This window comes from Macrobrachium rosenbergii, chromosome 21 (genome assembly GCF_040412425.1).
Source record: "Macrobrachium rosenbergii isolate ZJJX-2024 chromosome 21, ASM4041242v1, whole genome shotgun sequence".
Lineage (NCBI taxonomy): Eukaryota > Metazoa > Arthropoda > Malacostraca > Decapoda > Palaemonidae > Macrobrachium > Macrobrachium rosenbergii.
The window spans coordinates 26553144-26579413 of NC_089761.1; the positions used below are offsets into that span (position 1 = coordinate 26553144).

General features: G+C 36.7%; 1 long non-coding RNA gene across 2 annotated transcripts in view; it reads left to right on the plus strand.

Moving 5' to 3' along the window:
* Window positions 1-25624, plus strand: part of LOC136849573 (uncharacterized) — a 91832-nt gene extending 66208 nt beyond the window's left edge. The window contains exons 1-3 of one of the 2 annotated variants that reach the window (XR_010856315.1): window positions 23596-23934; window positions 24210-24354; window positions 25346-25624. This is a non-coding gene — a long non-coding RNA (uncharacterized lncRNA). Of the gene's footprint in view, window positions 1-23595; window positions 23935-24209; window positions 24355-25345 lie in introns of those variants that run through there. The other variant, XR_010856314.1, reaches the window with a different exon arrangement.
* Window positions 25625-26270: the final 646 nt, after the last annotated feature.

Here is a 26270-nt window from a genome sequence, read left to right on the forward strand (position 1 = left end):
AGAGAGAGGTTTAGTTCACACTTGCTTGACTGAATTCATTATGGAAAATTACAAATTCCATATTTCTTATCATGGAGGGCGATAAAGGTGATGATTTATAGTGTGGTTATTTAGAGAGAGAGAGAGAGAGAGAGAGAAGGTTTAGTTTGTAGTTACTCGACTTATTTTATTATAAAAAAAAAAGAAAAATGCTATACTTCATATTATGGAGGATAAGGGTAATGATTTTGAGCGTGTTTGTTTATATATATATATATATATATATATATAGAAGAGAGAGAGAGAGAGAGAATTAATATGTGCCTATGCTTGACTGACACCGCTCTGATTAAGTCAACACCATATCAGGGACAAGTCAGGCACCAGTTTCATTCCCTGCCTTGTGTTATTTAAAATTAGACAATAATATGTTATCATTAACATATAGTTAAAACCACCCAAATTATAATTACCTTCATATAAAGCGAAAAGAGAAGCTACGATTTAAAAATCAATACTAGCAAATTTTAACAATCGTCATCATGACAATGTTTATAAAAGCCGGTAGAGGGTTTTGTTGATTAGGCAATATGGGGCTGGGGAGAGATAGCATCAGAAAATATTTTATTATTGTATGCAGTTGAGCACATGAGATCAAACTGTACGTCATGTGAAGAGGCAGAACGTTGCCTGAATAACAATGCACCAACAGTGTCAAAAGTTAACAGTAACAGATACACATTTGCTAGTGGTGTACACTGAATTTTTAAACTGCTAGATTAAATAATGCGATATGAAGATCGACGTATAAGCATTATAATGCTGGCTCTGCAAACACAGGCACAATAATATATATATATATATATATATATATATATATATATATATATATATATACATACATATATATATATATATATATATATATATATATGTATATATATATATATATATATATACATATATATATACATATATATATATATATATATATATATATATATATATATACAGTATATTGTGTGTGTGTATGCTTGTATGTATGTATGTGTATATATGCATATGCAAATATGCCTTCCGTTCAATAAGGGCTGATACACCCCGTACAATCATCTATGATTTTTGGATAAGCATGCTAATAGTCAAGTGTTTAATTCGATGCTTTGATTCAAAAACACCCAGTGAGTCATTACATACAAACACACACACACACACACACACGCGCATACACACACACACACACACACACACACATATATATATATATATATATATATATATATATATATATATATATATATACTGACAAGACCTCCAAAAGTTACAAACTTTCCAGGACTAACAGTCAAGTATCCTCCGAATGACGACTGGACTGTTAGCCCTGGAAAACTTTTAAGTTTTATTGAATAAAAATATCTCCGCTAGATACCATCCAGTTTCAGTGAGGTCTGTCGGTAATTGCATTAATGCACAGATAATTGTGTAAGTGATATATATATATATACATACATACACATATATATATATATATATATATATATATATATATATATATATACATTTATTAAAACATTGCTGTGGAGTAAACAGCAAGTCACGAACATTTCAGTACTCCCCCCACGTTTGTTCCCACAAGTAACAGGATGCATAACTTAATCCAAATGACCCAAATATATTAATTTTACGATAAAAAACGACAAGCATGTTTGAGGCAATTTTGCCCACTTTAAAGTTTGACACGTACAACAGTAAAAATTCAATTGCCTCGGAATTGGTCTCGACAACCTTAGCACAGGTTATCAAAGAGAGAGACCTGGACACGAATGGGACGGTCAACTAACATCACGTCCCCCGTAGGTGGGGGGATAGTGCACCTCATGCGGTGCACTGTAGGCATTACTTAAGATTCTTTGCAGCGTGCCTTCAGCCCTTAGCTGCAACCCCTTTCGTTCCTTTTACTGTGCCTCCTTTCATATTCTCTTTCTTCCATCTTAATTTCCACCCTCTCCTAACAATTGATTCGTAGTGCAACTGCGAGGTTCTCCTCCTGTTATTCCTTTCAAACCTTTTACTGTCAATTTCCGTTTCAGCTCTGAATGGCCTCATAGGCCCCAGTGCTTTGCCTTTGGCCTAAATTCTATAATCTATATTCATCAAGCATCATAACGCATGCTCGAAAAACTAATAAAACGATTTTAGAAAACTAATAAGATAAATTTTGCTCAAAGAAAATTTGCAAAATAAACAACAATTTTATTGTTTCTACATCGCCATAAACCACAACAGCTCGAGGGCCGTGGAAAATTATTATCTGGGGGCGTCCTGCATAAAGTTGCTCGGGTGATTTCGAAATTGAGACGAATATCGAAAATTGTATGTAGTTTGGGCTAATGGATTGCTATCACACGCCCATTACGCCCGTGGGAAAACTATGACATTACTATTACATCGCAAGAAACGTTGAATTACTGAACGGCGTATGGTAGATACATCCCTTTGTAAATGCCACCTACGTGGTAATATGCACCCCAGACCCTCACATCCGCCAACATGCGCACACACACACACACATATACATACTTTTGTCGAACAACACATGCTCAGATACGCACCCTACATACTGTTGCTGCCTTCCTCCCATAAAAAGACCTGAAGTCTAAACAGTGACTCACTTGAGAGCAGTCTACATTCAGCGGCCGTGTCGGTTTTCCGAACGTCATTCGGGATAATTTAGATGCGCCGCGACCGTGTGATAAGAATTGCATCCGATCAGATTGCGATTTTCATCAGCATCCGATTAACAAGGACGGAATATTCTATTTATCGCAGAGGGCGGCGAACATCAAAGGGACGGAACCGGACTGAGAATGAAAACGCCGCCTTCGTTACGGACTACAAATACGCCGCTTAAGAGCGCATATCCAATCGCCCCCTTTCTACATCCTGGAGCTGAAGCGTTCCTCCGAGGTCCTTTTACGAGGGCGAGGGAGAAGAGCTCTCTCTTTCCCTTCGTAATGCCTCTGGCGGGTGGCGCCTTCGCCTGCAGCCTTAACATGACAGGGTCCTCACCGGTGCTTGTTGGTGGTTTTGGATAGGTGGTTTGAAAGATGCGGGGGTTTGGGGGGGGGGCGTTAAAGCTCAATTTTCGGGCTTGACACACCACTTCACCTTACGGTTCCGAAGTCAATAAGATGAATTTAGCATTCACAAAAAAAAAAAAAGAAAAAAAAGGCCTGAATCATAAAATTACCAAAGGCATCGTAGACGACAATTCTTACCAGCTGCAGTGGGTGGGAAGGGAGTGGGGAAGAAGAGGGGGGTGGAGAATTAAAGTGTCTTTTGGGGGGGGCTTTGCTTCCCTACATCTTTCGATCCCGAAAATCTATAGGATGAACCTACTAACTCTGAGATATAAAACACCTAAAATTTCTTATTTGTATTAAGAGACGCAACAATGTATATATTAATGAAATAACAGAATAAAAGCACTCTATATTCATTAATTCGTTCTAAATATATCAAAAGATAAAAAAAAATCCTAAAATTAAAATAATTACAACAAAAACATCAACAGAAACAGTCCGGTCCACTCCGGTCCGAGCAGAGCCCTTCAGATTTAATTATATATTTGTCTTTGATCTACATCGCAATAATAAATATTCAAATGAGTTTATTTGCACTTCGTTATATACTAAGCTAGAATCAACAATGATGGCTGCCCTACGGTGCAGGGAGACGATGCTACTCGATTTTTTTTTTTATTATTTTTTGTTTTTGTTTACTGTTCAATAACAGTAAAGTTTCGAACGCAAATTTATGATATATAGAAATACGGTTTTGACATTTATTCGTGGAAGTTGTCATGTCCGGGATAATCGCTCATAAGATGTATTTTATATTGTATATCTTCTTCTTCTTCTTCTTCTTCTTCAGCTTTGCCCATTTCCATATGAGGTCGCTGTTTCCTGTCAACCTTTCCCACCTTCTCTGTCCATTCCATCCAGACTTCTTAACTTTATATTATATATATATATATATATATATATATTATATATATATATATATATATATATATAGATAGATAGATAGATAGATAGATAGATAGATAGATAGATAGATACATATATAAATATATATATATATATATATATATATATATATATATATATATATATATATATATATATATATATATATATATAAGCATTTAGCTAAATATCCATTAATATCAATTCGCTCTACACTCGGAAAATAATATATTTATATCATATATATGTTGGCCGAAGGGGAATTTTTTTAGTTGATAATAAGTTTTCGTCGTCTCGTGGGCTCGAACCACGAAAGGCAGAACTCAGGACTACAGTGACATACGCATTAAACCACACAGTGATGTGATAAAATTCATTCATATATATATATATATATATATATATATATATATGTATCCTAAATATATATATATATATACATATATATACACATGTATATATATGTATATGTATATATATATATATATATATATATATATATATATATATATATATATATATATATATTTACACATTCATGTGTGTGTGTGTGTGTGTGTGCGCATGTACGCGTTTCAACAGCAAGCAAAAGACAACTAAAGTCTACCCAGCACATGAACGATTAGCCAAAGGTGTTCCAGGTGTCAGAACTTCGTGTCAGGGCGACGTGCCATTCAATCAAGACCTGCTTGGTGCATCCTAATCTAATGGCCTCGCGGGCATCCGGGACTTTTTTTTTATATATATATTTTAAATCAATCGGTTCTTCTCCTCCTATGATATTTTTCATGGTTTTTCTCTGCTGATTTTGCATGCTTGTTGTTCGATTATTGGTTATATATATATATATATATATATATATATATATATATATATATATATATATATATATATATATATATATATGATAATGTATATATATATAGATATATATCTATATATATCCACACATATATATACATAATATACAATTATATCTTTATTTCAGTCTATCTCTTCCCCACCCCTCTCCCTCACCCCTCTTTCTCTCTCAGTCTATCTATCTGTCTCTCCCAATATCTATTGCTTTCTTTCATGTATTTTCATCCTTGTAACAACGCTGATGGATCTCAACAAGTAATTTCTAAGCTGAAACTGATCACCATTATTTGACCCTGTTCAGTCATATCGAAAAGATAGAAATGAACAGGTTGCAATAAAGGAAAATTTGCGAAAATAAAATAGAAAAAAGAAAAACAAAACTTTTTTTTTTACTTTGCACCACAACACGTGTGACGCAATTAACATTAAACATCAGAGATGCGTTTGGAAATTCAACGAGACAGGCTCGTTAATTTAAATTACACCGAGGTCGCAGTTAATGTTAAAAGATGCACAAGAATGTGCGGTGCAGCCAGCGTCCGTCTCCCAACAGCAGCAGCAGCAGCAGCTGTGTTGAACAGCAAAAAACGGCATGAACAGCAGCAGCAGTAACGGGAATAACAGCAAAACCACGGCTTGACTTAACAGCTCAAGTTTTTACGACCGGCGGAGCTTGAACCTTGCAGTGCGGCTATGAACGCCCTCGATGCAAATGACAGGAAATTTACCCAAATTTCCCTAAATTTCCGCAGATTTCCCTGCATCCCGAGGCATTTTTGCCATAGAAGAAGAAGCAAACCAATCTGCTGAATCTCCGAATATGTAGGGGTAGGAGATGCAGGGAAAAATCCCTAAACGTCTAGGGTAAAATTCTTCAAACTCACCCCCTACGACCGAGACTGAAAACTCCCTCCCTAGACTTAGGATTCTTTGGCAACGCTGCTTCAAACTCCCCCTACGACCGAGACTGAAAACTCCCTCCCTAGCCTTAGGATTCTTTGGCAACGCTGCTGCGAGTCGCTGTTGTAACTGAGCCTAGTTCAGAATGGCCTGTATCGAATTAAACTGCATATTTGGCATTGTTCGTTTCAGGTGAAATTACTTGATTATAGGCGTTACCTAAGCCAATTGACGCCCGAGTCTGGCTGGGGTGAGCGAGACAGATCTAACCATGATTTATTTTATTTTATTTTTTTTTTTATTTTCCTTATCGGTGAAACATTAATTGCTGGCTGTAAATGTCAAGATAACCAATTAATGAAGAAGTTTGTGGGTTGGAAATGTCTTTGATTTATTAAGGAGACAGTTTAATTTGTGGCGTTTTATGTCTGTGTTGACAAACATTTGTTTGAATGATTCAGATAACATGCACGTACAATGTAATTAGGTATCAGGTGATTGTTTTGGTTTTATTATGATCATTAGCTTCATGACAACATCCTGTGAAGCAGAACTGTTACAAGCAAAAATTCTAAAAATGAATAATAGAAATATATAACTGGACAGTCATAGCTCAGCAGGTTTTGTATGAACATATAACCATGAAACATACGGGGGTTTGTGCCGTCAGCGCACCTCATGCGGTGCGCTGTAGACATTACTTAGGTTCTTTGCAGCGTCCCCTAGGCCCCTTGCTGCACCCCCTTTCATTCCCTTTATCGTACAACCGTTCATATTCTCTTTCCTCCATCCTACATTCCACCATCTCCTGACAACTGATTCATATTGCAATCGCAAGATTTTCCTCCTGTTGCATCTTTCAGAATTTTTTACGGTTAGTTTCCGTTTCAGCGTTGAGTGACCTCACGGGTCACAGAGCTTGGCTTTTGGCCTAAATTCTCTCTCTCTCTCTCTCTCTCCTCTCTCTCTCTCTCTCTCTCTCTCTCTCTCTCAATACTTTGCCCTTCAGATCCAATGACCACTCATAAGAAAATCTGTCGAGATCGGAGAGATATCTCAGAATGAAAGAGAAAAAGAGAGACATTGCAATAAGGCAATAATTCCTACCTCGACGAAGTATTCGGAAATTAAGAAGGAAGAAAAAGAAGTTACCGAAACAGGTATATTATCTGACATTTACCCCCGAACAGGATTCCAAGCCCATTCGATCATTTATTTACACCTAAATGATGGAAAGGTTTTGGCTGGCTAATTGATAATATGGGTTTTTGTTCCCGCGGCTCCCAAAGCGATCGCGCGAGATTCGTTTAACATTTTCCTAATCAATTTCTCTCCGAGAGGTTACATTCGGAGCTGCCGTCTGACGTTGCCAGATGCACGACCAAAAAAAGGAAGGAGAGAGAGAGAGAGAGAGAGAGAGAGCTGGCTAACTTGTCTCGACAGTTTAATTAAAACCTCCTGTTTTTCTTCCATCTTTTGATAATGTATTATGTCTCCAAAGACCGTAAGCGTTACATGAAACCGCTGAGTAAACTCTTGGCACATCGATGTCTGCGCTGATAAGATGAAGCAGCAATTAAGATCTTGAAGTCTCGCAGACTGAAGCTTCTCGTCGGGGAGGCTCGGAATATTAATGTGACTTGCGTTTTCTCTCTCTCTCTCTCTCTCTCTCTCTCTCTCTCTCTCTCTCTCTCTCGGCTACGCCGGAGGAGCGTGAAGGGAAGATCTTTATCATTTGGCTTCCTTTGTGGGTGAGCTGATAATATAGTTGTAATATATATATATATATATATATATATATATATATATATATATATATATATATATATATATATATATTCATATATATAAATATATATGTATATATATATATATATATATATATATGTGTGTGTGTGTATATATATATATGTACATATATACAGTATATATATACACACACACACACACATATATATATATATATATATATATATATATATATATATATATATATATATATATATATATATATATATATATATATATATATATATATATATATATAATGCTTGCACTTTATACAAAACTTATTTCTTATTTTCTGAATGTACACTGTCGTAGTTCTTGGTCTTAGTGTCTTTACAAATAGAACTTTGGGAGATAGTGAAATAATTCTGTGAATTTTAATAAAAGATTTGAAAACCAAGGCTATACAAACGCTTTAGCAAAAATACTGGTCGTCGTGAACATAACAGCGTTCTGAATTTGATTTCAAAGTATAGTTTCAAAATTCAAAAAGACAAATACATACCATAACAAATGCGGAAAATTACACTACATGTGCACTACAACGAATACAGTATGGTTTTCGTTATAAGTGGAAATATCTAATGTATATACATCGCTGTGTATTGATGATCTACCATCCCGTACACCAGCGTTCTAAAAAGAAACCATTTTCAATTCACCAACGATCTGGTAATGACATTACATTTCCTGATACCAGAAGTATATTTATAGGTTATCCTCTTTTTTAAGAAGTTTTATTGTTTTTATTTTTAGTTGTTATCATTAGTATTTTTTTTTCTTTTTTTGTAGCTCTAAATAACCAGTGCTTTCGGCTGTGCGTCACTTCCCCTTCGCGCAATTATATGACGTGTTGCTGGTCCTAAAGATCTTATCCGTCTCTGTAATAGGTAGGAATTCCATTGCTCTGTAAATGCTCTGCTTTTTCTCTGAAGCATTTGCTGTGTAATTACTGAAGTTGCAACGGTATTAGCTTACTGTTCGTAAGCCCCACCTCTCTCTCTCTCTCTCTCTCTCTCTCTCTCTCTCTCTAACGTTCTGTTTCTTTTATTTTATCTCTCTCTCTCTCTCTCTTATTTTTTCTATATTTCTCTCTCACCCTCTCCCCCTCCCCCTAACGTTCTCTGTTTCTTTTATTTTTTTTTCTCTCTCTCTTATTTTTTATGTCTCTTCTTCTCCTTTTATTCCTTTTATTTTGTGTCTCTCTCTGCCCTCTTTCTGTATTTCTTTTATTTTATCTCTCTCTCTCTCTCTCTCTTTATATATATATATATATATATATATATATATATATATATATATATATATATATTATTACCTCTCTCTCTCTCTCTCTCTCTCTCTCTCTCTCTCTCTCTCTCTCTCTCTCTCTCTCTCTCTCTGCTCCCCCACCCCTTGCGGTGGTTCTATCACTGCTATCTTCATCAGCTGCAACAGATCTCAACCTCCTATAAGCTGCTAGTCAATGGCCTATAGCTTCGTAAATGACAAAGGCAATAAAAGTTATTTCTGCCACCTGATGATATCAGATGTCGCGTCATCTACCTCCGGCATTGAGAGAGGGATTTAGAACAAAAAAAAAAAAGATAGATAACTGCGGCATTGCTGCATTGTCAGGGAACAGATGTACACAGGTTATGATAAAGAAATATGTTCTGCATGTAGTCTATTTCTGCGTGATTGGGGAGTTAGTTTTGTATTGAATTGAACTGAATACAGAATTTAGGCCAACAGCCAAGCGCTTGGACCTATGAGGTCATTCAGCGCTGAAACGGAAATTGGCAGTAAAAGGTTAGCAAGGTGTAACAGGAGGAAAACCTCTAAGTTGCACTGTGAATCAGTTGTTAGGAGAGGGTGGAAAGTAAGATGGAGGAAAGAGAATATGAAAGGAGGTACAGTAAAAGGAACGAAAGGGATTCCAGCTAGGGCCCGAAAGCACGGTGCAAAGAACCTTAAGTAATGTCTGCAGTACACCGCATGAGGTGCATTGACGGCACCACCTCCTTACGAGGCATTAGTTTTGTAGAATTTATTGTAAACGAAGTTATAACAAAGAGAAGGGAAACTTAATGACAGCAAAAACAGTTACATTATCATGAAACTGTCAAAACGCGGATATATCAAATAACTTCAAAAGGAACAAAATCCATAATTCTGATTTTGTACCTTTACGGGTCAAGAAATCATCATTTTGAAAAAAGAACATGAAAGTACCGGGCGCACTAACATAGAGAATGCATGATTGAATTACCTTAAAAGGAGAAATTACATCTAGTTATTTCTAAGTAATTTTCAGATGAAAAATAAACTTAAATAAGACACATCCTCGCATATATTTTGCGAACTTGTCTTTCATGCAAAATCGCTGTAAATAAAAACCGCTCTCTCTGTCTCGTCTTGCGGCGACAGGCGGCCCTGTTAGTCGTGACGCAAGATAGCTTACAATCAATCAATCTGTCTCTCTCGTTACAAGATGAATGACTTGATTTGTAATAACACAATGGTGATTATGATGATAATTTGTACTTACCCTGCAAACACACACACACACAAACAAACGCATAACATAGTGCGCATTTTATACATACGTACTTGCATTCAAGTATACATAAAGGTATAGGCAATCCCATGATATACAGCAGGCTTTATACATCAATTTACACACACACAAACACACACACACATATATATACGAGTATACTATATATATATATATATATATATATATATATATATATATATATGTGTGTGTGTGTGTGTGTGTGTGTGTGTGTGTGTGTGTGTGCGTGTGTGTAAATAGATATATATGGCCTGCTGTATATCATATGATTGTTTATAACATTATGTATACATGAATGCAAATACGTATGTATAAAATGCGCGCTGTTATGTTCTTTACAGTTCAGACCATCGTCGTCATGAGGCATCTTATTTTATCACCTTCCACAACCTTTGTCATATTTGGGAACTTAACCCGTCGACTTTTAGCATTGTGCTTCTTTAGAGGGTTAGTGCGTTGTACTCGAATGCCATAGCATCATGAAACAGCCTTCCGGCAGCGTTGATGTTGAAAGAAATCACCATACTCATCTGCGTCAATTTTATTTACCTTAACTCTTCTTTGCTCATTTATCAGTCCGATTTTTGTCTTGCGTCTGGTTTTTTTTTTTTTTTTTTTGTTATGGAAATCTGGTTATTGGGAGCTTTCCTAACAAGTTAATAGCATTTTATCCTGTTTATGGGAATTTATGATAATAATAATAATAATAATAATAATAATAATAATAATAATAATAATAATAATAATAATAATAATAATAATAATAATGAAGTGAGTAATGGTTGAAGCGTACTACTATCGCATAAAAAAACTTTGGACACTGATCTCTCTCTCTCTCTCTCTCTCTCTCTCTCTCTCTCTCTCTCTCTCTCTCTCTCTCAAGAAAAGAAAGAAAAAACTCTGGACACTGATCTCTCTCTCTCTCTCTCTCTCTCTCTCTTCTGTACGAAGAAACTGCATAATGAAACCTGGAGTCACATTACTTTCCATTCCAGGAAGGCATATGCCAGCACTTGAACATTTCCTATATGTAACAATTTTCACTTGCTATTCTAATCAGCTGCTATGTACAATGAGAGAGAGAGAGAGGGAGAGAGAAAGAGAAGTTCCTCACTCCAGGTCATCAACTGTAGTATCTGAATTTTTGGGGGGCGGCCGTGTGTGTGTGTGTGTGTGTGAGAGAGAGAGAGAGAGAGAGAGAGAGAGAGAGAGAGAGAGAGGGAGAGAGAGAGAGAGAGAGAGAGAAATTCCCCATACGAGGTCATCAATAGCTGTATCTGAATTGTCTTTTTGAGTGTGTGTGTAAGAGAGAGTGAGAGAGAGAAATTCCTTATGCGAGGTCATCAGCTGCTTATCTAAATCTTCTTGGGAGTGTGTGAAATGTGTGTTTATGTGTGGGTGTATGTTTAAAAGGGAGAGAGAGAGAGAGAGAGAGAGAGAGAGAGAGAGAGAGAGAGAAATTGCCTACTTCAGGTCATAAACATTAGTATCTAAATCGCCTTTTTGGTGTAAGAGAGAGAGAGAGAGAGAGAGAGAGAGAAATTCCTCATACGAGGTCATCAGCTGCTGTATCTAAATCTCCTTGGGCGTGTGTTCATGTGTGTGTTTGTGTGTGTGTGTGTGTGTGTGTGTGAGAGAGAGAGAGAGAGAGAGAGAGAGAGAGAGAGAGAGAGAGAAATTCCTCACTTCAGCTCATCAACAATTGTATCTAAATTGTCTTTTTAGGCGTGTGTGTCTAAGAGAGAGAGAGAGAGAGAGGGAGAGAGCAGCGAGAGATTCCTCACTTCAGCTCATCAACAATAGCAGCATCTAAATCGTTTTTATAGTTGTGTGTGTGTGTATGTGTGTGTTTGTGTGTGTGAGAGAGAGAGAGAGAGAGAGAGAGAGAGAGAGAGAGAGAGAGAGAGTCCTCACTCCAGGTCATCAACAGTAGTAGCACCTAAATCGTTTTTCTAGTTGTGTGTGTGTGCGAACTAGAGAGAGAGAGAGAGAGCGAGAGAGAGAGAGAGAGGAAAAGTGCTGTTAACAAACCAGGCCGTAATGACAATTCATGGTCGAGTTCCAGATTATCACTCCTACGGCAACTCCCAACACGACTATTCGGGATGATTTATAAGCAGCGTGGCCGACATTATTCAACCGCGGTGGGCCTCCTAACCTCCCATTACCACCTCATAACAAACACACGGTAATGTACAATAATCAGGAGATTGTATCCGCGGATGAGAGAGAGAGAGAGAGAGAGAGAGAGAGAGAGAGAGAGAGAGAGAGAGAGAGAGAAATGAATCTGGATCGTAGACCAAGATGTCTGGGATTTTTGTGATATATATATATATATATATATATATATATATATATATATATATATATATATTATATATATACAGTATATATATATATATATATATATATATATATATATATATATATATATATAGAAGAAGAGAGAGAGAGAGAGAGAGAGAGAGAGAGAAGACTCCTATGTATTCGTATGTGTGTTTTGAAAGAGAAGAGAGAGAGAGAGAGAGAGAGAGAGAGAGAGAGAGAGAGATACGTTATATCATTTAGGCAAATGTGGAAGCCTTATAGAAATCGCTGGATGGACGACTACCTATTCCATATTGCGTTCCTTTTTAAATTTATGGTATTCTGTGACTAGTATAAATTCAAATTAGAATTCATCCACCTTTTTAAGGACCCTTATTATAAGATCTACGGAACAATTCTGTCTGTCTGTCCGTCCGTTAGTCAACATCTGTTCCAGGCGCCGACACGTAATTTTGTAATTGTAACTCAAACTGCATGCGGTTACATATCAACTGTTAATTTAACTTTTAAAAATCTCGAACTGCACATTACGACGATGCAACCATGCGAGATGTCATTCTGTCAGTCAACGAAAGCGTCTCATTTAGGATTGATGACAAATTATGAACAATATATCCTAAATTTAAAAAAAAAAAGGAATGAAGTCGTTATTTCGAGATTATTACTTCTCATTTTAATACATAAAATACTCTGAGTCACTTTGAATTATACAGCCATAGATATAGTCAAGCATACACAATGTATATACACATAATGGTGCATGTATGAAACGTCATATGGACGTTGTATAAAAGTGGTTGTTAAACATATTCTTTGATATTCTGTTTATAAAACGCTTGAACCCTAAGTACCTTAAACACCATCACTAGACAAAAGTCATTCTTCACATCCTTAAAATGTGTAAAATTTGTCTTTTATTTCTTGCATTTATCCGAGATCACGAGGCGGGACATTAGATGGATTGGGGTAGGGGGGGTGTACCCAGGCTGCCTGGGATTGGTAGGAGGGGGAGAGGGGAAGGGTGGAGGGGAGGATACAAGGGCAAGGGCCAGTGGATGACAGTTGAACATCTTGATTCACAAAGAAATCCGGTTCAGTGCGGTGACCCCTGAAGTAAGCATGATTAACGGCCGGTACTTGATGGTAATGTATCCGAACAAAGAATAAAAGCTTTACATAAATTCCAAAGGTTGCGAGCACTTGAGCGATGATAGACCGATTCGGGTACGGTGGAAAGAGATAAATGATAATGGTGTCTTTCTTACTTAGTCGGTGGACCAGGCGAACTTGGTGCCCCCCCGCACCCCGAGGTCACTGGACCTTGTGCAGAACGAGTTCATGGAGGTGCGCTACTTGCGCGTGCGCGCGTGTGCATGTTAGATATAGAGCATGCGTTGGCACTGAGACCTGGCGAGTGTTGTATTCAAACGTAAATTCTTTTCTTTTGTACTTTCTATTTTCTTATATTTTTGCATATTTAATCCCTAGAGTCATCTGGGCTCTTGCGGGCCCCAGAAAAATTGGTATACCTAGACCTATATGGATGAGAAATATAAGATAGCAAGCTGGTGATGAGTGGAGATTTGTGAAAGATAAAGAGCAGAAAAGACGTAATTGGTGGAATTTCACAGAGGCCCTTTGCATCACACGGCCTTGGAGGGGATGATTATTAATCCCTTCCGTGTTCAGCGTGCCCAATAAGTTGAAGTTTTCTTAAACAAAATACGGTTCTCATTCTAGCCGTGTTCGTTATCGTTATCAAATGGTCTATAACTCCAAAAGTTGTTGTCCAGCGAACCGAATGATATCAGCCCAAAACGGGAATGAGATCAGGCTGTCAAACTGTCTGCAGTCAGATCACTTTGAGGGCGAATTCTCTCTCTCTCTCTCTCTCTCTCTCTCTCTCTCTCTCTCTCGTTTTTGGGAAACCGAAGTGAGTTTTGGCATATCTCTTATAATCTTTCTCTCCTCCTGGTTGCAGCATATGTAAAATGTGATATATCAGGCTTCTCGTTTTTATTGCCAATGTTTATCAAAGGTTGACGTACACTCGTCTGTGGATACTTAATAAACACAATTACACTGCACGCTTACTCACATACTACTAAAACGCAAGGCAGGTTCCTGATGTTTAATCTTACAACAGTATTTTCTAAAAACCTCTTACTCAGCTGAAGTAATTTCTCGTTCTTTTCCTCACGTTTGTACTTCACAATACGTGCATGGGCTTGCATTCGTCATGTCAGTCGATCACAGCCTGCCTTATATAAGTCGACCTTAGCCCACGCTGTGAATGGGTACCAGCCTTTGGTGGAGGTTCGGGGAAGGGCATCGGGCTAGCAACCTCATCCCAAAAGACCAGCTGAGACCGGAAGGCGTTAACTCCCCTGATGTCACCTCCGTTAGAGTGAACTATATATATATATATATATATATATATATATATATATATATATATATATATATATATATATATATATATATATATCTATTACAGCGGTCACTAATCTATTCATACTTTAAGCTGAATAGTGGTTGAACACCTTCCTGTAGAAATTTTGCTCTGCAAGGTTCAAAAGTTACGCAGATGGCTTATCAACAACTCATCAGCCACCGCCCCCGCCCCTCCCCATAACCAGTGCCATTTTCTTATAAACACTCTCGTTCTTCCTGGATATTGAGGTTCTTCCTCTCCATCTGTTTAACACTTGCTAGGCCATCCTCTCCTCCTAATTCCTAAAACTTCCAAGCTACACATTTTCTCATAAGCCTATACTTAGTTATCTAGGAAGGGCCCCCAAATTTTTTTTATGTACTCAAGACTGATTTTCTTCTAAATATCTTCCGTATATTTGATTATCTGTGCATAAGATATTGCTCTTATTCCTTACTGTATTTTTTTTCATTTAGCCTTTCCTTTGACTACATATAAATATCCAAAAAAATTCCTTTTTTTATGTACTCGAGAGATACTTTCTTCTAAAAATTTGCATGATTGTCCGTATATAAAAAAAAAATGGTTCTTCTTATTCCTTACTGTATTCTTCTTTCATTTAGCCTCTTCCATGACTATATATGTATTTGTATCTTTAACTGCGAGTCTTTGTCTCCTATTCTTCTTTCATTTAGCCTCTTCCATCAGTACATATACTATTCGTATCCTAAGTTACGAACCTTCCCCTCTTCGTATGACAGTGAGATGCCACAACAGAAGACCGTCCCCAGCAAGACACATTAGGTACACCTCTCAGTTTTCTGTAACTCATTATATGCCGTGTCCTGCCGAATATGGAGCATCGCCTTCTGACTTACGATGTCACAGGACGTCGGATGTCCATTATAAGCAGGTATTAAGCATCACGCGTCATCCATGATAAGCGTGTGGAGCTGTATAAGTCAGGCAGATTAAATGCCTCGCGCATTTACAAATGTTTTCGTTTTGTCCGTTTCTCTATCCCTTTTTTTTTTTGTTTTTTGTTTTTTGTGTGTGTGATTCTGAAGGAAAGGGGGTTGCCGTTTCGTACATAGTTTGCATACAGACATACGCACATACGTGCATAAAAGCAATGATTTGTATGGTGGAATCATACACCTCTGTGTTCAGGTAAATATTTTTATATCATATATATACATATAATATACATATATATACATATGCATATACATACATACATACATATTTATATACATCCATCTAACTGTCTATCTACCTACCTATCTATCTTTTATATATATATATATATATATATATATATATATATATATATATATATATATATATATATATATATATATGTGTGTGTGTGTGTCATAACTCTTTCACCTTTCATTTTCCAATCTTTCTCCGCCCGCTTTCTTCAATCTTCTTTGAGAGGTTTATATAATAAAAGTAAAACACTGAAGCTGTTATCTAGAGGGCATTACATCTGTTCCATTAAAATTGACGTCAATATTTAGGTAATGATGCAATTAACATCGTTCTAGAAATATATCAAGACTTGTGTTGCTTTACACTTTGTCGTTTCAGTTGTTGTGACAGTTGAATGTGACGTTTATTATATAGACTATCTATATTTCACACACAAGAACAAATAAATATGTTGATACGTAATGCGTTGTACTGTATATAGTAAGAATATGGACTGACTGCTTGACTCTTTCTTGGCGCTATGTCATTCTCAAATAACGCCAAGGTCCACTTATCTGATTTTTTGGCCTTGGTGATTACGTTTTAAAATGTTCTCTTATTCAGCGCTCGTTGGGAATAACCGACAAAAAAAAAAAACAGCTGCTTTTAACAAGAACATTTAAATAATTTTGCTTCTCGCTAAACACAGGCGTCAGATCCAAATCGGTTTTAAGTTTTTTTCTTTTTCAGCATATTGGCTTGGAACAACACAGACACACACTCACACAGAAACACACAGAGAGAGAGAGAGAGAGAGAGAGAGAGAGAGAGAGAGAGAGAGAGAGAGAGAGAGAGAGAGAGAGCTGACAGTCAATATACCATTACTATTTAATCAATTTTGCTATTCGGTAAACACTGTCGGATTTTGTCCTCAGGCTAATGATTTCATGCTTTTTTTTATCTTTTATTATAAAAATAACAGTATCTGTATATATGTAATATACAATATTACATATGATCTCAATAGCACTAATAACTAATACAAAGTTAAGCAAATCATTTGATAGAGTTTTTTTTCATATGTGTACATACAGGAATTTTAATAACTTTTAAGTATTAGGCTACAATTATGTACGAATTCATCCAAACAAATGCTAGCACATGTTTCATACTTAAGAGACGAGAGAAGCCAATTCGGTCATAGAAGAAGAAGAAGAAGAAGAAGAAGAAGAAGAAGAAGAAGGGAGAAAAAACGAACGGCGATGCCTTGCTTCATCAATCGACGAACCAGGTGAACCTCGACTATAAATGATCATCAATTCCTAGGAAAGGGAGAGACTTACACGTATGCTTCAGGTATACTGCTTGAAATTTTGCTCGTCCGGGGAATGTCCAAACATGGCAGCGTCCGAAGTGTTAAGGCGCGCGGCAATATAAAGAGAATTTGTAATGGCAACTGCCGAACAGATGAATGGCCGTGTGCGACCATGAATCAATATGATCAAATTATGACCACGGAGGAGGGTGTGTTCTATTCATTTCTTCATCATGAGGTTCTGTGGTTATTAGAATGGCTGAACTTCAAGCTGATCTTTTTATGACCATGAACTATTATGATTATAAATTATATATATCTTATTATGACCATGAATCAATATGATCAAATTATGACCACGGAGGAGGGTGTGTTCTATACATTTCATCGTGAGGTTCTGTGGTTATTAGAAAGGCTGAACTTCAAGCTGATCTTTTTATGACCATGAACTATTATGATTATAAATTATATATCTTATTATGACCATGAGTTATTATGATCAAATTATGACCACGGAGGATGGTGTGTTATGAGGTTCCGAGTTTCAAGTTGATCTTATTGTGACGAATAATTATTATGGTCAAATTATGACCACAAATGAAGGTGTCTTTTATATGTCTTTTCATCATGAGGTTCTGAGGTTATTAGACCCGCTGAACTTCAAGTTGATCTTTTAATGACCATGAATTATTATGGTCAAATTATGACCACAGAAAACAGCTCTTTCTTTACGTCTTTTCATCATTATTCAGTGCGTTTCATTTACTGTCTCTTAATTCCCGAGGTGCTGAGGTTATTAGACTGGCTGAACTTCAGATCGAGCTCATTATGACCACAAATTATTATGACCAAAATGACCACAAAGAAAGGTGCGTTCGTTCTATATGCTTTTGATCGTCGTCTTAAATCTACATGAGTAATCGGTTTTTTAATTAACTATCTCTCAGTTCCTGAGAATGAACTTCAAGTTGATCTTTTTATGACCATGAATTATTATGAGCAAAATTATGACCATCGATGAGGATGTGTGTTCTTTGCGTTTTTTCATAATCGTTTTTCATTCACAAGATTATCAGGTTTGTTTAATTCAATTTCTCGTAATTCCTGAGCTGACTTGACTCTCTGGTCTTCAAGTAGATTTTATTGCGATCATGAATCAATATGATAAAATTATGATCACTAAGGAGGGTGTGTCCTATACATCTCTTCATCATATCTTCTCATTTACAAGATTATTCGGCTTTTAATTTCCTTTGTGCCATTTCCTGAGGTTACTGGAATCTCTGGTATTCATGTCGATCATATTTTTCATTCTTAATTATTATTAGCAATCCTTTAATATGAAAGGTACGCTGTATGTCTGTCTGTCTGTCAAGCTGTCTATCTGTCAGTCTGTTTGTCTGCCTGTCTGTCTGTTTGTTTGTTTGTTTGTCTGTCTGTCTGTCTGTCTGTCTGTCTGTCAGGCTGTCTATCTGTCTTCTGTCTGTCAGGCTGTCTATCTATCTGTCTATCAGGCTGTCTAACTGCCAGTCTGTCTATTTGTCTGTCTGTCAGTCTGTCTGTTTGCCAGACTGTCTACCTGTCTGTCTGTCTTTGTTTCTCTGTCTGTCTGTCTTTCTGTGTGTCTGTCAGGCTGTCTATCTGTCAGTCTGTCTATCTTTATGTCTGTCTGTCAGTCTGTCTATCTTTCTGTCTATCTGTCAGGCTGTATAACTGTCTGTCTGTCTGTCAGGCTGTCTGTGTTGAGAGTGCTCCCTTGATCTTTCCAGACCAATGCTCATGGCCAACGGAATGTGTCTGTGTGTTCGTTCGTCAAATAACCTCAGCGGCCCGAACTCCTCAGATATTCAGAGCCGTAATAACTTTCTCATATTTATCGATGTATGTCAATCATTTCCTGATTTACGGGGGCCACAGAAGCAGAACCTTAATTTCCAGTCGTTTGTTAGTGAAATAAGACATTCGTCTTTGCAATGTGTATAATTTGCCGATATATTTTATGCAAATGAATCCCAAATTGAACTGCTGCTTCGAATGCTTTAATGATTTCCACTGCGGAAAGGGATTCGAAATTAAAAAATTAAAAAAAGAGTTCTAAACGAGAGAGAGAGAGAGAGAGAGAGAGAGAGAGAGAGAGAGAGAGAGAGAGAGAGAGACAGACAGACAGACAAGAAGAGAGAGAGAGAGAGAGAGAGAGAGAGAGAGAGAGAGAGAGGGGTTATAGTTTGGCCAAAGTATGCTGATGATAACAGAGAGAGAGGTTCTAGTTTGCCCAAATTATAGTGTAAGAAAACAGAGAGAGAGAGAGAGAGAGAGAGAGAGAGACGTTATAGGTTGCCCAAAGTAAACTAGTGTCAAAACATAGAGAGAGAGAGAGAGAGACGTTATAGGTTACCCAAAGTATACTAATGTCAGAGCACACACGGAGAGAGAGAGAGAGAGAGAGAGAGAGAGAGAGAGATGATTTAATGAGAGACTGAAAAAGAGAAAATGGAGCACTTGGTCGTAATGACACCGAACGCATAAATCAGTGGAAATGAGCGGCCGACATAAATCACACTGCGCAAAAGCAAAATGCTACTAAATAGCAGTCGTAAACAACGAAGATATGTGCTACGTTCTATAAGGACAGGGGGAGGGGTGGGAGGGGAGGGTCATAGGATGTTAACGGCTTGTGGGTAGGGGTGATGGTAGCCGTGGGGAGAGTAAGGCCTTAAATTAAAAAAAAAATGTCTGGTTTTGTGAAATTTTCGAACGTCAAAAATGTTGAAACAGTGTAAAGTACGTATATTTTCAAAGGTTATTGCAAAGTATATTTCGATCTATTATTACAGAAGCCTAAGTACAGGTAAGTATATTTTCAAAGGTTATTGCAAAGTATATTTCGAAGAATTATTACAGGAGCCTAAGTACGGGTAAGTATATTCCCAAAGGTTATTGCAAAATATATTTCGAGCTGTTAACACGGGAGCGTTAGTACCAGTAAGTATATTCTGAAAGGTTATTGCAAGGTGTATTACAAGCTATCATTATCATAAGTACTTATATTCTCAAAGGTTATTGCAACGCATTTCTCTAACTGTTATTACTCGAGCATAAGTACAAGTGCGTATATTCTAAAAGGTTTTTCACAGTATACTTAGAACAGTTATTACATCTCAAACTACGTATATTCTTAAGTTTATTGCAAAGTGTATTCCGAACGATTATCACAGGAGCGTAATTACAAGAACGTATGTTCGAAGAGTGTTGCAAAGTATATTTCGGATTATCATTTACAGGAGCGTAAGTACAAACTACGTCTATTCTCAAAGGTTATTGCAACGTATATTTCGAACTATAAATACTGGAGCATAAATACAAACTCCGTATATTCTCAAAGGTTATTGCAAAGTATATTTCGGACGATTATTACAGGAACCTAAGCCCAAGTACGTATATTCTCAAAGGTTATCACAAAATGTATTGTATTTTGCACTATTATCCTAACAGGAACGTAAGTACAAACTACGTCTATTCTCAAGGGTTACCGCAAAGTATATTTCGGACGATTATTACAGGAATCTAAGGACAACTACGTATATTCTCAAAGGTTATCACAAAATATATATTTTGCACTGTTATCGTAACAGGAGCGTACGTATACAAACTACATCTATTCTCAAAGGTTACCGCAAAGTATATTTCAGACGATTATTACAGGAACCTAAGCACAAGTACGTATATTCTCAAAGGTTATTACAAAACATATATTTTGCACTATTATCACAACAGGAGTAATAAAGTACAAACTATTCTCAAGGTTATTTGCAAGTATATTCAGACGATATACAGAGGAACCCTAAGCAAAGGTACATTATATTCTCAAAGGTTATCACAAAACATATTATATTTTGCACTATTATCACAACAGGAGCGTAAGTACAAGCTATTCTCAAAGGTTATTGCAAAGTATATTCGGAGCGATTATTATTACAGGGAGCGCATGTTTGAAGAGTTACTGCCGTTATCGCCGTAATTTCCCCGTTTCATTTGACAACCGCTTTTACTGCCACTCCTTGTAGTGTTTCGCTAATTATGGCCCGCGCTAATAGCCTTTAAATCACGATAGCATTATAACCTGCTTTATTGTGATGGTAATGATGGGGCCGGCGCAATTTATTCTTGCAAATATTATGTGCAATATTTCTTACCTTCTCTCTTTTTTTTTTTTTACCCGGCATCATTACCACTTGCGTCATGACAGGTATTGCAATCAATAATGCCATTACCTGAGTATGCCTTTGCAAATATTAATCATGTGTGTTTACACAAGGTCAACAGACAAATGGCCTTTCTTTTTTTTTTTTTTTTAGCTTCTCCTGTCTCTTGGAGAAAAGGTCAATATCATGGTTTGAACCTCATGAGCTATTTCGGGGGTAATTTTCTCTCTCTCTCATTCTTTTGTCCTTCCTCTCCTTCCTTTCATTCTTTGTCTCCCTTTCTTATTTTCCTTGCTATACCCCTCCTCCATTCCATACTACTTTTCTACCTCTCTTTACCTTTCTGTACCCTTCCCTCAACCCCCTACCTTCCTCCTCCTCCCCCTCCTCTCGTACTCCTCAAACCCTTCACCCTCTCTCCAAGAATTAGAGAAATTTATTTCTGGTGATAGAAATTCATTTCTCGTTGTAATGTGGTTCGGATTCCACAATAAGCTGTAGGTCCCGTTGCTAGGTAACCAGCTGGTTCCTAGCCACGTAATATAAATCTGATCCTTCGGGCCAGCCCTAGGAGAGCTGTTAACCAGCTCAGTGGTCTGGTTAAACTAAGGTATACTTAATTTTTCACCCTCGTTCCTCCTTATTGCTTCCAAATCGCCACAGCTATAACAGGTCGAATTACGAACGCATAATTTGGCATTCTGTGGTAACTACGTATTCGACAAAAACGATAACGATCATAATTCAGAAATAAAACCTATGACGTAATGTTTTAATTGATTGATGTTTAAAGGAAACTTTTTACTATTTTGTATCAAAAGCAGTCTGTCAAAAGGCCAGAATAATGAGTAAACTCTGCTATCTCACTCACGAGCAAATTACTTGAAAATGTAATATAGGTACTAATGGGCATGTGTTGCAGTACCCTCGATTTCTAACTTATGTTAATATTAAAGAGGTTGTTTTAATAAAAAAAAAAACAACCCAACAAAGTTGCTTATCACTGTCACATTCAAACGTCAACATACTAAATAGTAGGTGAATCTCCTGTGCAGAAAATATCCACAACACAATTGTTCATCAAACAGTTCGTCGACCTCTCCCGCCCCCAGCTTACACACTCACGCATACACGCAAGCACGCACACATACATACTCACATACACGCAAGCACACACACAGACATACTCACACACACACAAGCACGCACACACATATACTCACATACACGCAAGCACACACACAGACATACACACACATACACTGAGCAATTCGCCCCATCTTTGCACGCAATCTTGTGCTTTCAAGGTACTAAAGCCCCAAGCTTTTCAGTGCATAATTTCCCAATGCCAGACAATTACCCGAGACTCTCCCCTTTGAGCTGTGTTGGGTTTCATGCATTCGGTAATGTCCTCTCGCACATTATGTATGATCCTTACGCGTTCATTTGCCTTTATTAATGCCTGTTTGTATTTCATTCAGTGAACTAACATTATCGTTACGTCGACGAGAGTGGTTAACCCTTTTTTTTTCTGGATCATACGTCCCTTTATTGCATTAATGCAAATATGGATAGTGCGTATTTGCCTCGCCTTCCTAAAAGGTATGTTTGCGGATTTCTGATGAATTTTGACGTTTTTTTCTTAATGATGTTTTGATTTTTGATATTTAAATCCATTCCCTCATTCTGTAGGATTCTATTGACGTTTAGTTTGACAGTTAAGTAGCGTTTTTATGAACGTGTTTTATTTTGGATAATTTTTTTTTTACGATGTTTTGGTTTTTATGTTTAAATTCAGTCTTTCATTGTGTAGGATTCTAATCACTTTTAGTTTAACAGTTAAGTAAGATTTTTATGATCTTGCTTTAATTCGGATATTTTTAAATTCATTCCGTCACCCTGCAGTATTCTACTGACATTTCGTTTAACAATTAAGCAGCGTTATATTGACGTTTAGCGTCGAAACAATAGTTTAGTTTGGGCAGGTAATTATTCATATATTTATTATAAATTTACTGACATAGTAATCTACATCGAATGGGGTGTGCATTACCATTCTAATATAACCACCAACAAATAATAATATTTTGGGCAGGGAAAGCCTTCTACCGTTCGATGGCCGAATTGCTCAAGGGTTCTTGTTTTACGAAAGGGTACTTTCACCGAACGACTATTCCCTGAACGCAGAAGTACCAGCCTTTCTTCGGCGCAACCGGAGGTCGGGTGCTCCAGTCGCCGGTTGGAATTGTGTTGTGATGAGTTGAAAGAACTCTTTTGGTTGGGCATTAGTTTTCGCGGGTTCCTGTCGTACCTCTACGCCGTTCGTCGTTCGTTGTTCGTTGTTGGTGAGGATGCTGTGCAGTCTTCGATATTTTTGAAGCTCGTTTACTTGTTTTCGTTCAAGTACTTTTTATTTGTTCCGTTACTGCTATGTTCTTAAGAGTTAGTTTTGGCATATTATTATTCAGAGTTCGTTGCGTGTGAAGCTTCATTTTCTAGGTTTACTTGTAACGTTACACTTTTCTGAAATCTTTTTTATAATTGCTTTCTTTTGTCTAATATACAGTTTGGCTTCTTAATGTTCCTTGGAGATTTTTACCATGGTGATTCTGTTTTACAGGTTTCTGCTGTCAAGACACTGCTGTCAAGACACTGCTGTCAAGACTCTGCTGTCAAGACTCTGCTGTCAAGACTTAACAACAATAATTGGCACAACTCCCCTTCTGGAACACCTTTGGTAACTATTTTTCCTTCAGAATTACCAGGTAAGGGGCACTCCTCTTTTAGTATAAAACACTCAAAATGAACTAACACGGTGCAAGCTAATCCTCCCCCTTCAGGGGCGGAGCCCTGAGTGGGAGTTTCCTCTGGCGTACGGTAGACTTTGTCTACCGTACGTCAGAGGGGGGCTTGCACCAAAAAAATTTACTAACAAAAACTTTTTAACTACATGGTAAGAGGAACCTTAGTTTGGTTATTTAAAGTTGTGGTATATGTACCTTCCATCATGTGCTGTTTAGGTAATCATTCAGTTTAAAAGTTTAGTTACAATATTACCGTTAGTCTTCATAACTCTTGATTCATAACTTAATTTTTAGTATAACTTTTCATAACTTTTTTTCACAACTTAAAATCTTATTAGTTAAAACCTGCATAACTATTGATTCATAACTATTGATTCATAACTATTGATTCATAACTATTGATTCATAACTATTGATTCATAACTATTGATTCATAACTATTGATATTGCCATTTAAAATTTTCATAACTATTGATTCATAACTATTGATTCATAACTTAGAATATTGCCATTTAAAATTTTCATGCCTATGGATTCTTAACGTTAAATCTTGCTAGTTAAAAATTGATTCATAACTATTGATTCATAACTATTGATTCATAACTATTGATTCATAACTATTGATTCATAACTAAATCTTACTAATTAAATCTTGCTAATTAAAATCTGCATAACTTTTTTTCACTTGTTTAAAACTTTTGGATGGTATGAGTTAGTGGTAGGTTAAGTATCAAAATGTGCTTGGGTTAAAATTAACTAGTTTAGGACACCATAAACTTTGTTTAGGATACCATAAACTTTATGAATCTGTATTGCACGAATCTTTAAACCAATATTTCAACATAACTTTTTCGGAAACTAATTTAACTTTTAAATTTGTCAGTGTACCATGTATGGAAGGATACATTGCCTTAGCAGCTGCCTTATCTAACGATTTGTCTTTTTTCCGTAGGATGTTGGTCTGGATAGCACAAGCAGAAACAGAGTATCCGAAGTTATTCAGTACTTAAGATATATTTGCCAGCTTGCCATGAAGTGATTAGATAGAAAGTGCTGGGAGCACACTTACCAATTATTGTCTTGGATTGCCAGTACTCGTTCCAGTTGAGTGGTATACATTGCAGTGGGCAGTCAGATGTATGAAACAGGTTTGTAAGATTCTGAAGAGGTGTAGGTGGAGTGGGACAATCTTTTGTGAGATTGTAATAAAAAATTCATAACGGTAATGTTTGCAATGTGTTTTTCAACCTGCTTAAACATAATCGTCGTTGAGTTTCTGCCGTAGCAGAATGGTTTTGGAGCTAAAACTAAGTCCTTGAGAGATTTTAAAGTTTTTGTAAGGTAGTTAAAGCGAGTTTTTTTTAGAGTTGAATATATGAAAGGTATTGGTCTGAGGCCTCGATGAGACTTGAAATAGAAAATGGCATGGTTTCTTGATTTTAGTCTTTTGATGATAAGATTGGACGTAATTGGTGGTATTGCCTTAAGACTTGAGCATTGGTTGATGGTTATGTCTAATGTACAGTACATAGGTATGGCATTAAGATGTATACAAGCTTATTAAGCTAATGTCTTACAAGCTTTTCAAATTTAATCTTAAACCGAAGATTTTTTAGAGAAACTTTAGAGTATTATAATAAATTACATATATACTCTATTCTTTAAACAATTCTTTAAAAACTAAATTAATAATAAATGACATGTATACACTATATCCTTTTTAAACAACAAAAAATTTACGGAAGCAGAGATGAAACTAATTTGTCTTCCTGTTGCTATGTAATGATTAGAGTACTTAAAGCGGTTTCAAGATTAAAGTTGGTTATCTGTAGCAAGTGCGAATTAACCGAAGTAGGGATTGCTATCTGTGAACTTTA